We start from the raw sequence: 14725 nt of genomic DNA, 5'->3' as shown, positions 1-14725 counted from the left end.
TTAAAAAGACTGTAATAAGAGATCTGTGTATATATTTGTTGAAAATGTGAGGTTTATTTTAGCAAAAGACAATTTTGAACCAAGTGTTTTACGGTGAACTGAGGCCAGCCACACTGGACTTCAAAGGCACATTCCACAATTTGCCCCAAACAAAGGTGCCTTTCCTTTTGCTCTCTGCCCAGGAACTGTCAATTAGACGTTAATGAAAGGAGGAGGGGATTTTGCTCTGCTTCTGTGGGAGAGAGACAATAGGCTACTTGGACTGAAAGGGAATTCAAATTCAGGTGTCAACAGAAACAACTGCCAGCAGGAAGAGAGCCCTGGACTGCTCTGGGCCCATCAAACCATGGAGGCGGGACCAGACAGATTTGTGTATCTGAAACCGTAGAAAATATCTTTTTGGAAAAAGACTCATAGAGGACTGTGCCAAACTTGTAAAAATCGGTAATTTATAGGTTGTTAATATGAAAATTCTGCTCACAGTTGGAGACCACTCTGAACTCTGTGTGATGGTCAGAGACAGGACTACCGGAATGGTGATGTAGTAGCAATTGTGATAACGCTAGAAATATGAAACTTCACAGGATTATGCCCAGATCTGACACTGGGTACCCAACCAAAGTGTGAAAAACTGTCAATTTTGAGCGAAAGCTCTCACTGAGTTGGTACACATGCGTGCTCTATTAAATCTGTGATGGGAATATGTAGTATTAGCAAGTTGGTGATATTGTAAATACGATTTATTTGAAAAATAGATTTACTGTACTGAAACAAAGGGGAGGTACTCCCTGGATTGTAAAATACCACATCATCATGAAACCATGTGTTCCTTCTCAAATCAGGAGAGAGGAAAGACCCTGAACAATAGGATTCCTAGGGGGTGTACCTAGTATAATTTAGCCTACCCAACCCTTAGGGAAATACATAAATAGGGACAGTTGAGGACCTAGAGACACACAGATTCACCCAGCAAATGATATATTGGCGAAGCGCTTTGCTGGAGAAACCTAGATCCAAGACTCCAGAATTCTGAAAGCAGAAGGACCAATTCCAAAGCTGAACCCTTCTTAGCTGACCTCTAAATTCTTGAAACCTGATTTTAACCCCAGACTTCCAAGGGGAACACAAAAAAAACAATAGAGCAGCCGGGCTATGCTGTTTCTGCTTCTTGCCAAGAACTCTTGCTAGAACCCGGAGATCCAAACCAGCAGAGCAGAGCTGTAACTAGATAGCTGCCACCCAGAACCAACCCGTCAGATCCATTCCAGAGGCCGTGCGTCTCCCGAGTGTCATGCTGCGTGCAGAACCAAGCGCCTGAATCCTGTCCGATGGGCTAGCAGAATTCCAGTCCAGAACCTTTGAGCAGATCCTGACGGGCCTATTCCAAACCATAGTTGTGAGTACCTATAGCATAGAATTGTCCATAGCCAATCTCTTATCCTTAAATAATCCAATCCAAAACCATTCTATCATATTCAGAACTGCATTGTAGAATCTCTTTTGTCTTTTCTGAATCATTCCCTCATCCATAGGGTCCTCTGTTAATTGTAGTGATAATATCATCTTTGCGCTAATATATTTGCTGAGGAAAAGCAAGTATCTCAGCGGGCAAAAGTCAGAACAGAGGCGCTGCTGATCTGATGGCTGTCCGGTTGGGTATCTTGTATCTTCATAGCCTCCCTAGTGTAAAATAAATTCCTGTTTGTAATTCAAAACCGCATCTTTCATTTGAAAATCTTGACTCTTTCTGAGAAAAACCAACCTCTACTAAAACCTTCATAACTTCTGAACCGTGCATGCTAGAAACGAAATTTAAGTGTCAAATTGAAGCTGACCTCCCCAGAGAATTACGTCTCATTGTAGTTTTTCTGTAATTGCGTTTCTCGTGCACTGAAAAGATTGCAGTGAATTTGCATTTGGCTCAATTTAATCATGTGTAAAATAGCTATTCTTTGCAATTGACCTCAGAATTCAGTTTTCTATCGGCTAGTTATTCACTCATCATTGCTAGTGTTTACATGAATCTATATAAAGCGGCTCCCACTAGTTTTGAATCCAATTTAGAGAATTAAATCCATTTTCCGTATTTTCTCATTAATTCCAATCCACATTCAAAAGCGTTTGAACTGTTTTGAAATCATTCCTGTTTCTCTCTATGCTTGCTGCGGGGAATTGGGATTGAAACTCTATTTGTTGTGTATGTATTTCCTGAAACCTGTGTTCTCCCCTTCCATTTCTATATTGCATATTGGGGGAGGGGGGAATTGAGTAGTGCGCAGGGGGAAAGAGTGCCATTGCATTTGACTGAACCCATACAAAGTTTTATTCTGTGCTGCATGATTTTTCTTATCCATACTCCTTCTGATTAAAGAGATTGTTGATTGTAACATCACCCATTAGTGATTGGTGTGTACATATTAAACAGTGTGATATATATATTGTTCAAATCCATAAAATAAATCTTTTAACTTTGCAAAACAGCCTGCTTCCTTGTTCAGTGATGCCGGGGGATTCAAACAGAGGGGCGTGATATAAGGGTACATCATTCAGAAATAAAAGACCTTATAGACAAAAATATATAATTAAGGGTTCCAACTGTGTTTCACACGCTAGGCATTGACTGAGGTGGAGTGCCGGGTTGAAATCACTTACAACTCTTCCACTCACATGTCCTCCATCCAGGACTGTGCTTCTTTCACCACCACTCTCACCACTTACATTTCCCTCAACCAGCACTAGTTCATCACTACTCCCCTCTTTGTGACCCCTTTCCTTGCTCAACAATAGCTTACCCTTTGACCATACTTCACCATAAAGCACCACCACACTATTTTTCACTGCCGCAATCCTTTTTGGTCGCAGAAATTTATTTTCCAAACATTTAAGACCATACTTTAGATTCTTGATAAGAACCAAATCTGCAATCATCCATGCCCGTTCCTTGACTTTAGAAGCTTCATCAAACAATCATTTGTACTGACACTGAGCCTCTTCCACCAATCTCAACACATCCTTCTGATTAACATTCACACTACAGGCCAACCCCATCTAACCTGGATATAATTTGGTACCCGGTTGGCATCCCTTTAATGAGATGAAAGGAGACACCATCATGACCGAGTGAGGCTTAATACAATAGCTCCACACCATTTCTCTCGGCACATCACTCCACAGTAACCCTGACATCATAGCCAATAAATACCTCCATTAAGGAACGTATTTGCACACTCTACCAGTCCATTTGCCCTGGGATGATATAACGTGGTGCGTGTGTGCAAAATGCTAAACCACATCAATATTTCCTCATATTAATAGACATAGCGCAATATGCATTGTAATTTAAGCACAAAGAAAATCCTTAATCTTGACAGGAAATTGCTTGACTATTCCACTCACATGTCCTCCATTCAGCACTGTACTTCTCTCACCACCACTCTGACCACTTACATTTCCCTCAACCAGCACTGATTCACCACTACTCTCCCCTTCTTGACCACTTTCCTTGCTCAACACCAGCTTACCCTTTGACCATACTTCTCCACCCTCAACCACGACCACACTATTCCTAACTGCTGCAATCCTTTGTGGTCCCAGAAATTTACTTTCCAAACATTTGAGACCATACTTGTGATTCTTGATAAGCACAGAGGGGCCTCTCTGCTCCTTCTTTATTCCGCCCTCTTTTGCGGAATGACTCTGTATCCTTGTTGCCACTGATGAGGGTAAAGCTGCACACAAACACTGTCAGTTAATTATATCAAGAGCACAGTGAGCAGCAAGAGCACCTGCTCAAGCTCCCCTTCAATTGTGTCTGTGTTCCAGAACACCCAGTTGCATTACGCTCTGGCACACGCTGTGGGATGTTTTTACCCATGCATCCAAGCCCTACCACAAAACTGTGTATTACTGGCATTGAAAACATCATGATGGCCAGAACTCCACAGAAAGTGCACAGGGAAAACATGAAAAAAGTTTGCCATCCATTTTTGCCTCTGTTAATGTTAATACAAGAGACCATGGTCAGGCCCTATCCTTGGCTACACACAGAGCAAAAACCAGTGCAAAGAAATATGGTGCTGTTCAAAATCCGAATTGTATTAATTCAAGACAACTCCCAAAAATGGGTGCAGTAACATTGCAAGCCACTGACCGGCGGTGGCGCTCTATAAATCCTAACAGGAGAGCTGTCTTGCAGAACTGTGCTGTGAACAGAAAGTGGTCTTATGTAATTAAAAATTTAAAAGACTTGCTTTTCCTGAGAACCCTTAACACCTCAGAGACCCACACAACAGCCCAGGATATCACATGGCCCTGTTGATTGAGAGGGAGGAGTTTCCCCTGCAGCCTGCAGGACACAACACAATAGACCCTTTCAATTGAATAGAAATGCAGATTAGGATGTAACTGTCAACAGCTGCCCTGCCAGGAAGGAGAGGCCTGTGATCTCTGACTCACCAAGTTCTGGGGGGCGGGCCAGACTGGTATGTGAATTCAATTAAGGGCAAATGTATATTTGATTAAATTGCTTATAAAATCTTGTATTAAGCTCACAGAAATGTACAATTTGGGGGTCCTTAATATGGAAAATGCCCTCACGATTTGAGACCAAACTCCACATTGTGCGGTGTTCTGAGACCGAACACCGCTATTTATTAATATTGCAGACACAGAGTTTATGCTAGAGACATAGTACATTACTGTAATGTGCCCAGAAGGGGGGTGTACCTCTGTGTAAATTTGGGTAAAAGTCCAATATTGGAAAACCAACCAAAAAGTACAAAATGTTGTCATTTCTTAACCCATGCTCTTAGAAAAATCAGAGTTGGAACAGAGACCTACCCGAAGTGAAATATGATGTGTATATGTAATTTCAACAAACTGTGTATCTGGGAAATATGTGTTTTGGGTAAAATTGATTTTTCTAAGTAAATGCAAAGGGGAGGATCCTCTGACTCATAAAACATACCTCATCACAATGACACTCCATTCCTTCCCCCAATCAAGGGAGAGAGGAGGACCTGGCCAATGATAAGTTGTGAGGGGCAGGCTTAGTTATGCCCACGCACACACCCATTTTCAAAACACATAAAAAGAGACTGCTTTGGACAGGCAACATTCACTTCCCACTTCAAGCTGATTTCTTGCAGAGCACTTTGCCAGAAGACACCAGATCCAGCACTTACACTTCAAATCCAGACAGAGACCAGAACTTAGAACTCAGACTCCAGAACTTAAAGCAAAGGACTAACCCACAAGCTGAGTTCTCTTCAGCAGGCCTCAAAATCCTTTGCAAACTATTCAACCACCGGGCTGCGCGGTTTGCTGCTTGCTAAGAATCCTGTGTATCCAGAACCGTCAGATCCAATTCAAGAGACCCAGACCAGACCGCTCTGCAGTGCCGAGACCAGGCCCAGAGATCCAGATCCGCAGACCAGTCCCAGTCCAGATCGCTATGAGCAGAACCGGTGCCTGACCGTCCCGTGGCGAGGGACGTCCAGTCCAAACCTGACCAGATCTTGACTGCCTATTTCAAATTTATAGTGTGAGTACCCAGCTAGAACTGTGCAGAACCAATCTCTTAGTCTAAAACAATCTCATACCATCCATTTCCACCTATTTAGAACTGTATAGAAATCGGGTGTTCATTCTGTGATCTCAAACCTGCAAAAGTGTCATTTGTCATTTGAATCTTACTTCATTTCCGAAAATCTACCTCCACTAAATTGTCTGTATCTTGTGTCCTAGGAACGTGATTTAACTTTCATTTTAACGCTAAGATCCCCAGCTTTCCAACAAGATCTAAAACGCACTCGAAAAAAGTGCTGCGAATTGACATTTTGCTTCATTTCAACCACGTGTCAAAATATCTGTCTTTTGCTTCCGTTATTCAATTACGTTTTCAACCTGATAACCATCCCTGAATCATTGATAGTGCTGACCTGAACTAATTCAAAGTAGCTATCACCTACCCTGAACCTCCTATAGAGAATTTACAGCATTTTTAGCATATTTTTACTTCATTGCCACCACATTTAAAAGGATTTGCCTACTTTAAAATTATACCTGTGTTCCTCTAAGCTCGCTGGGGGGAACTGGAACTTTGTATTGCATTTTGTTTGTATTCCTGAAAATTGTGTGCTCACCTTCCATCTCTTTCTATTGCATGGGGGGGATTGAATTGTCAAAAGAAAAAGTGATCACATTATCTCTTGTGGAAACCACATCAATTTATTTCTGTGCTGCATTCTTTTCCATCATTGCATTTCCTTGAAACCATAAAAGCATCTCAGCTACTTTATCCTCTCTATATCAACTCCTAAGTAATGAAAAAGTGTGTTAGTGTAATATTATCCATTGCTGATCACTATCATCTTCACAAGTGTGCTATCAATTATCAATTTGTTCATAAAAGTGTGATATATAGCTGTTGTTTAATTTTTCAAATAAACCTTTTAATTTGCAAAACAAACCTACTTCTTGGGACAGCGGGGTCAGGGGGATTCTAAGAGAGGGGTGTTATACAAGGGTTGTCATCCAGAGTAAATGAACTGGACATAAAAATATATCAATAAGGGTTTCCATCAGCATCCCAAACTAGGCATTGATTTAGCTGTAGTGTTGAATTGAAGTCGCTAACAGAGTGGGGTCTCGAGCCGGAGATTCTGGATCAGATCTACCATTTGTGCAGCTTAATACAGTGTGCTAACTGACGGGATACATAAATCCGGTCGGATCACCACGCTGTGGTACGCTGTAATGCACCCCTCAGAGGGACGCTCTAAGGAGACGGTCTATTTGCAAAATAAAATACTAACGTCTGTAAGTCAGGAAGGAAATCAATGTCCAGAATGACGACCTTGGCAGATATGAATATAGTTAGAGAGCACCTCTTACATACACTGTTTGTGAGAGGTGAATGGTCTGAACACGACCAAAATGTATGGTTGCAGGTGATCACACAACAGGTCACTACAACTGGGTCAGATAACTGGAGAGATAAGGGTCCCTTACATGTGGCCCTGAGTGAACTATATATGGCTCCTAAGCTAAAGATGAACACGACAAGATTGTCAGGATAGTGGCATATTTGTATCTATATATGAAAGCCATGCAGGACAAATGTGCTGAAGGCCAAGATCTGGCAAGTAGACAACTGTTGGCATTAGAGAAGGCCCAATCGGATCTGGACACTTCTGAGCAGAGGCTGCGCAGAAGCCAGGAGTCAGAAAATGAGAGTAGACAGCACATCATTAAAATAAAGGAGGATATGGATATCCTGCAACAGGAAAAGGCTGACCAGGAATCCAGATTTCTGGCCTTGCAGAAGGAGTACCAAGAAAGTTTGGACTCCCTACTGCAGAGCCAAAAAAAGCTGGAGCAACAGCTGGACTTCAACAGGGCATGCACAGAGCAGGTAGCCACCCTGCAAATCCGACTAGACAGAGAGAAAGAGGAAAGCAATAAATTGATTTTGAAAGACCTGGATACCCAGGAAGAGTTTGATGAAGAGCGCCAGAAAGCTGGTGCCCTTCAATGGCAGAGGGCCAACCTGGCGGCACAGATGCAGGCTCTTACTCAGGAAAGGGATACCTTAGGCCAGGAAGTCTGCCACTTAAAAAAGAAAATGGAAGAAAATCACCTGGCCCTCCAGGGACTGGGTGACCTTCAAAAAGAGCATCAGAACTTGTTGGAGCACACCAGGAGGGTGAAAGATGCTCTGGCAAGAAAGGAGCAGGACAGTAGGGATGGGACTCAGGAGGTAACCCTCCTGCAGCAAAGACTGATACAGTGCTCCAGGACCAATCAGGAAACGCAGAGAGAGAATGAGGCTCTCTGCCAGCACAATGATAGGCTCCAGCAACAGATAGCCATGCAGGAGAGACTGATAGAGTCTAGTAAGGCCTTGATTGAGGAAGTGAAAGCACAGGCTCTTGCAGGGCAACAGGGAGCAGGGACCGAGAGAGAAGAGGTTCGCTGGGAAAGGGAGACACCTGGGCATAGCCTCAGGAACCCTAGTACCAGAGGCCCTCATCCCTCCCAGGCCCTGGACTCTGCCACCCCCATGTCCCATTGGCGCGCATGAGCCCAGGGCCACGGGGATGGCAGATTACTATCCAGTGAGAAATGTGGGACTCGTAGGCCAGTACCTCCCAGAAATGGATGGGCGGGCATCTGGGTATGGGCACCCAAGTGCAGTGCAATTTAGTGGGGAACCCCGGGAGAGTAGGCCCACTAAGGGCAATCTGAAAACCCCTGCCCAGTTAGGACAATGGGGGGGTACCCATCAAATCCTGGGAGCAAGGAGTTATCAGAAGACTCCTCTGAGCGTCCCAGGACACAGGAGACTAGGTCCCCACATTCTGCCAGCCTTCCCAGGCTCGCAGAATCCGGGAAAACCTGGAAGATCAGACGGGCACCTCTGGGAGCAGTGCCTCTGAGTCAGAGGATGAGTGGACCAGGGTTACCCAAACCAAAAAGGCCAATAAGGCAAAAAGGGCCTTGCTTAAGGACCCCTTAAAGCAGATCAAGGCAATAAGGAGCGTCATCACTCCCTATCATAAGAACTCCAAGTATTCTGTTTGGGAACACTTGGAGCTCTTTGAGCAAATGATGGGGACTTTCCATTTGAAAGACAGCAGTAGCTGTATTCAGTATGTCAAATGGACATTCTCCCCAGAATACTCCAGTTTCTTTGCGGGCTGGAGGACCAAAACCATTCAAGATGGTCCACATATCGGGCGGCCATCTTGAAACACTTTTCTGTGCATAGATATCCCCAAGAGGCTTGTAAGGCAGCCTACAATTTGCAATGTGGGGAGGATCAGGCCCCACAAGAATTTGTGCAGTAATTGAAGCGTGCCTTTGCGCAGACTACCAAGAGGGTGAGCACTGATAGCAAAGAATTTGTTAACACTTTTTTCCATGCCTTACCCAAATACATGACCCAGCTAGTGAGAGATTTTCATGAGAAAAGGTCAGTGGACTGGGTCATTGAACAGGCAACCCGGATCTATGAGGTACAGAAGCCCGCAGAAAACAAAAACAATGCTCAGAAGAGCCCCAAACCAACCAGCACCCCTGCTGCTGCCAAGGTGGCAGAGGTAAAGGTTGCCCCCATTTTAGATTTGGAGATGGGGGGCCCAAGAACCCACCAGCACAAACTAATTCCAAGCCCAGAAGGTCATTGAGCCAGTCACAGACAGGAAGCCAAGGAGGTAGTCCCACAAGAGGGATCCCTCACTCCCCTGATTACATAAGTCCCCGCTATAAGGGAAACAGTCCAATCCTGGGTTATGTGTGGACTCCTCCGGCCCAAGGGGGGAGATCCAACCAAGCGCCCAACCCAGGGAACTTCCCCCCGCACTTCCCCCAGGAGGGCAGAAATTCACCAAATCCTGGGCAGAACTTTTTCCCCAGGTATCCACAAAATGTCCAACCCCAAAATCATCCATCCTTCTTTCCCCACTTCCCTGAGCCCAGACCACCTAATCCGGGTGAGGGGAGGCCAAGGGTGGAGGGGTACCCAAATCTTCCCAACCCGGGGTACTACCAGAGAAGGGATAGCTACCCTTCCCGGGATCAGCCCAGTGGAGAAAATAGTACCCCGTATCAGCCTGAGCGGGTTTCACAGTTAGAGCGCCAGGTCCAAAATATGGCACGGGATCTGGGTCACATACTGAGGGCTCAACAGAACCCTCAGATGAGCATGCCACTGCAGAATGCCCCAAACTCTGGGCCTGGTGCTCCAGAACAATGACGGGGGCAGCACCCCGATAACCCACCGGTTCCCAGGGAGGAGGCACAAGGGGAAGGGGGGTGTAAAGCCTTGGAGGAAGCTTCCTTCCCCACTTGTTAACAGCCCCTGGAAACCCAGGAACCGGAAACAAAATCTCCTACCCCTGAAAGTCTTCCACCCAAGGAGCAGAGAGGAGGTAGGAGAAACAAAGGACCCAAACAGACCCATTTTGTGGAGGAGGTACAGGTCTTCCAATTTGAGGGAGAGGGATCCTCAGAGGATCCTGGGGAAAGGATCTTCTCCTTCAGAGATGGGGGAACTCCTCCCAAGGAAAAATGGGTCCCAAGGGATTCCAACCCAGACTGCGTAGATGTGGGGATTGAGCTGTCGCCACCCATCATTCTATCCCAGAACCAACAATACCGAAAACCCCTGGTACAAACCCATCCTGGTGACTGCCTCCAAAAGGGGAGGGGGCGGCCCAGAACCGGAACCAAGGGAACTGAAAACCATATCCAATTCTCAACTTTTTCTTTCAGATTCCCGAGACTCTCCACAGAATTTTGCCCAAATCTCTTCTCTCTCAATGTCCAAAACCAGAAAATCAGCCCCCCAGTTGTCCAAAAATGTGCATTATCTGTGCCCCCTTACAGAGAAGGAGGGAAGATACTATGCCCCGGTACAAGTACAGGGGCAGGGTACAATTTTGGCACTGGTGGACACTGGATCCCAAGCTACCCTTCTGTCGAAAAGGGCCTTTGATGAGCTAAATCTAGGAAGGGGGAAGAATTACCAAATTCCTCTCACCTCGCTTCCTGGACAACTTCAGAACTTTGACGGGAAGGAAATTCCCGTCGAGGGGACTGCGGATTTGGACATCAAAATTGGGCGACACAAGGTGAAACACCCGGTCATAGTAGTGACTCCAGAGGGCACCCCTTGTTTACTAGGGAATGACCTCCTGAGAAGGTTGTCACCCCTAACAGATTGCGTATAAAAGGTCTTCTAGACCCATACTAGCCGACCAATAAAATTAAAACAGAGCGTCAACAATGTTAGTTTAAACGGCACCTGCAACATGGTTGAACAAAAATCTGACCAACTAGAATTTCACTTCCAGAACAACCAAATTCCAGATGTGACAGTAATAGCAGTAGGACAACAGAGTGCTGATGGGGGTCCTCTCTATTTCTGAAAATCAACCTTCCCTCCAGCTTAAGGTGTCATTCCACACTGGAAGGAAATACTCTGAAATTCTTTACTAATCCACAATCAGAAACTCCCACTCCTATAGTCCAGAAAGATGTGAAATCAGCTCAGAGCCTGGCTGATGTTCAGCAAATTGGAGAGCAGCTGTTCATCCCTGTTCAGTTAAATGATGGGAAGGACTCTGTTCTCACCTGAGTGTGTGTGAAAAACGGTAAGAGCTTCATCAGCGAAGCCATGTTCCGCCAACTCCCAAAATATCCAGCCATTCCCACATTCAAACTGATAGACAAATGGGAAATGGATCTGGAAACACCCAATTCGAAACATCACCCGCCAAGCAGGTGTATGCTCAAAATCTCCATTGGCAACAAGAGCATAGTCCATAATTGTTGGGTCGTGCGAGATGTCACTGCCGCTTTTTACTTAGGCAGTGACATTCTCAATCGCTTTGCCATTAGTTTGGACCTAATAATCTTCAAAGCTTGGTCCCGATTAGCGGATAATCCCATGGGCTTTGATGATCCAGAAAAAGCATTTAGGTCAGCTCAATTGCTACTTTATGCAGTTGAAATTCAGGTTAAAGAGGAAGTCACCAACTGGCCACCAGAGGGCGCACGGACGATGCCAGCCTCCGTGTGAGCTCCTAACCCACGGGCCCCATAAGTGAGTTGAGCCCCCACTTTGGCCCCCCGTGCCCAACAACGACAGCCTGAGCCACTGGAAGCGCCCCCCCACCCCTCGAGCGAAAACCTGGCGGAAATCGGACCTTCGGTCCGTGAGAAAACTCCAGCAGAATCGGCCTCCCCCCCACCTGTGGCGACGCAGACGTGGGAGAAGGCCGCAGCCCGCGGCCCCGGACTCCGCCCCCGGCTCTCATCGCGGAAGACCAGCGCGGCACCGAGGCTCCGGAGGGGAGAGCAGCGGACCGCCGCCCGCTCCGGAAAACTTTGAGGGCCGGCCCCCCCCGGGCTTCCAGGGGGCGGACTCCTCGAACAGCTGATCCTACATCGCAAGGGATCGGCCCTGCGGAGGTGAGTGCCCGCCCAGTCTTAGGGGCTTCGGAGCGCATCGCCCCGGTGGGGGCCCGCTCCGCCCCCCCAGATTACAACAACCGCATGGCCAGGACCCACCCCGCACCAGCAGGAGATCCGAATCTGCCACAACCAGGGTAGGCCTGCCATGAGCCTGCCCCCCGTGGCACCCCCCTCTGGGAGCCCCCAGGGAGCCCCCTAATCAGAGCACAAGGGCCAACCAGAAGGGGCCCTAATTTGGTGACGGTGCCGCGGTACCGGCATCTTACGCAACGGCCGCAACGCGGGTTCCCGCGCCACGTGGCTCGTGACCCACAAGGTCACGCTCCCCGCCTAGCTGCAGGGGACCCGCACATCAGCAGGGGAGAGGAGAAGAAAGTGAATATCTCGACCTCTAGTGCTCTTGAAGGGCCATAATCACACACCTACGGAAGACCCCGTTGCCGGGGGTCTCTCCCCACGCAGTGAACTCGCCAACACACGAAAGGGGGGGCGGAAGGTTGGGCCCCCACTCCTGGGGCGTGTGCCCTCTTCTGACAAGGCCCCAATTTACAAGCAGAACGGAACAAGGACAAGAGGCCCTACAATTGAGAAACAGTGCAACACATGGTGGCGCTCGCCCCCCCCTGCATCTGCACCTCGAATCCTCGCCCTGAGACCTGGGCCCACATACCTCCACCAGTGGCCTGCTACAGGCCAATACCGACACCTAACACCCCCCGAAAAGACGCTGGATCTGACGAAGGACATAGATCAGTGCGGAGGGTAGAGCCCCTGGAGACGGGGCGTGTGCCTCCTCCCACTCCCGCCAAAGGAACCTCCGCTACGAGGACAACCACCCTGGTACTCTCCGCCACTCCCTACGTGCCTTTCAACACATTGGTCCCGAGGGTACGGCCCCCGATCCAGGGGCGTGTGCCTCCTAGTTGGCTAGTGCTCCATGAACATACCAAGCAAGCTTGCCAAATACACCTACAGCCCATCATCTTAGGCTCCCGACCCTGGATCAACAATGTCAGTAGAAGCCATTGAAACGGGTGCAGCTGCCACTAAGGGAGATATCGCCACCCTCCTAGCCGAAATTCGAAACATGGGCGCCAACCTCGGCGGCAAAATGGATAAGATGACCCAAAAGATAGATAACATCGAGGAGAGACTAGAAGGGGTCGAGAATAACCAAGCCTCTATTGACACTCTAGAAGCCCAAATGGAGCTTAGAATACGAAACATAGAAAGGAAGGAGGATGAGATTCGCCTGAAGATAGATGATTTGGAAAATAGAGAGAGAAGAAATAACCTACGGTTTTTCGGAATCCCGCAGAGAGAAGGGGAGACAGAAGAAGATCTCAAGCAGACTATACACGATATCGTCAAAATCCTGACCGCGGACGAGGACATTGATGAACTCAAGACCGAGAGAATCCACAGAGCCGGCGGCCCCCCAGGAGGCCCGAGATCAGTCCTTGCCAGATTCCATAGATATCAAGACAGAACGAAGATACTAGCTAAGGCCAGGTCTGGAGGCATTCTTACCCTTGGGGGAGCCCAGATTACTATTTTCCAGGACCTTTCATCACTGATGCTGGCATTGTGTCGCTTATGCGGTCCTCTCACGAGATGGCTAAAAGAACAAGGCACAAGGTACAGGTGGGGATACCCCTTCTCCCTCGCGTTTGAACATGGAAGCAGAAAGTTCCTACTCCGCTCTGAAGAAGAAATCCGAGAATGCATTGCCGACCTCCTCGGACAGGCCCTGGGGGAGGGGACTCAGGGAACACCAGCGCAGGACAGAGCACGATAGGAACTTCAGGGCCGGAGAAGGAAACGAGTAAAGGGCTCCAGAAAGTACAGGCGGCCCAATGACACACCTGAACACAACAAATGACATAGTGGCTTCAAGCTCCAAATCGTGGCGAATCAGGCTTTCAAGGTCCTGGCGGGGAACCCACTTACATCACGGATCTCGGCACCCCTAAGTCTGCGGTTCCGCCACACGACAGGTGAACTGCCAGTTCAGCAAAAGAAAGACGCCGAGGAAGGATGACTCCCGAAACCGCATGTATCATAGAACATATTAGCTTATAGTTAAAATTCCTGTTGTTTGACACACCGTTGTTTGTTACACAAGCTCATGAGAAGGGGGGCGGGGGCTCAAAAATGTTATCTTGATGCTATTAGTTAATGGGGTTGAACGGTTACGACCCTTACTGGTGGTCCGACAGTAGACCGGTTGTTTACATCCAGTCCAACTTGGACGCCACCACGGACAGTCACAAACCCTCATCGTAGAATTAAAGATCAACGCGATAGAGCAGAGGGCGATAGGTATGAAGTTCAATACCCTACGGGGATGGGTGGGGGGAGGGAAATGGGGAATGGCACCGCCTCAGACAAAGCCTCTGTTAAATAGAGGCAGCTACAATACTACTTCCAACATGGCAATTTCTTACAATGGGCTCCAAGACGATGCGAAGGAACTCCACAGACGCACTGATGTCACACAGAAATGATGAATCAAATGACATGCAGGGTAAGCTTAAAATAGGCACGCTGAATGTTAAGGGTCTTAATTCCCCCACCAAAAGATCGCTGGTCACAAGAGAGTTCAGGAGGGCTGAATTGGACATACTTTTCTTACAAGAAACTCGATATAGCAAGGGAATAGCAAGGGAGAAGAGAGGAAGGTTCTCTATGCCAAGCTGGGATCGGAATACTGGGGTTCTGGCCCACTGAAGAAGGCAGGAGTTGG

Source organism: Ambystoma mexicanum, chromosome 6p (genome assembly GCF_040938575.1).
Source record: "Ambystoma mexicanum isolate Mex_15411 chromosome 6p, UKY_AmexF1_1, whole genome shotgun sequence".
In the NCBI taxonomy this organism is placed as follows: Eukaryota; Metazoa; Chordata; class Amphibia; order Caudata; family Ambystomatidae; genus Ambystoma; species Ambystoma mexicanum.
Note: the sequence above shows the minus strand (reverse complement) of the source record.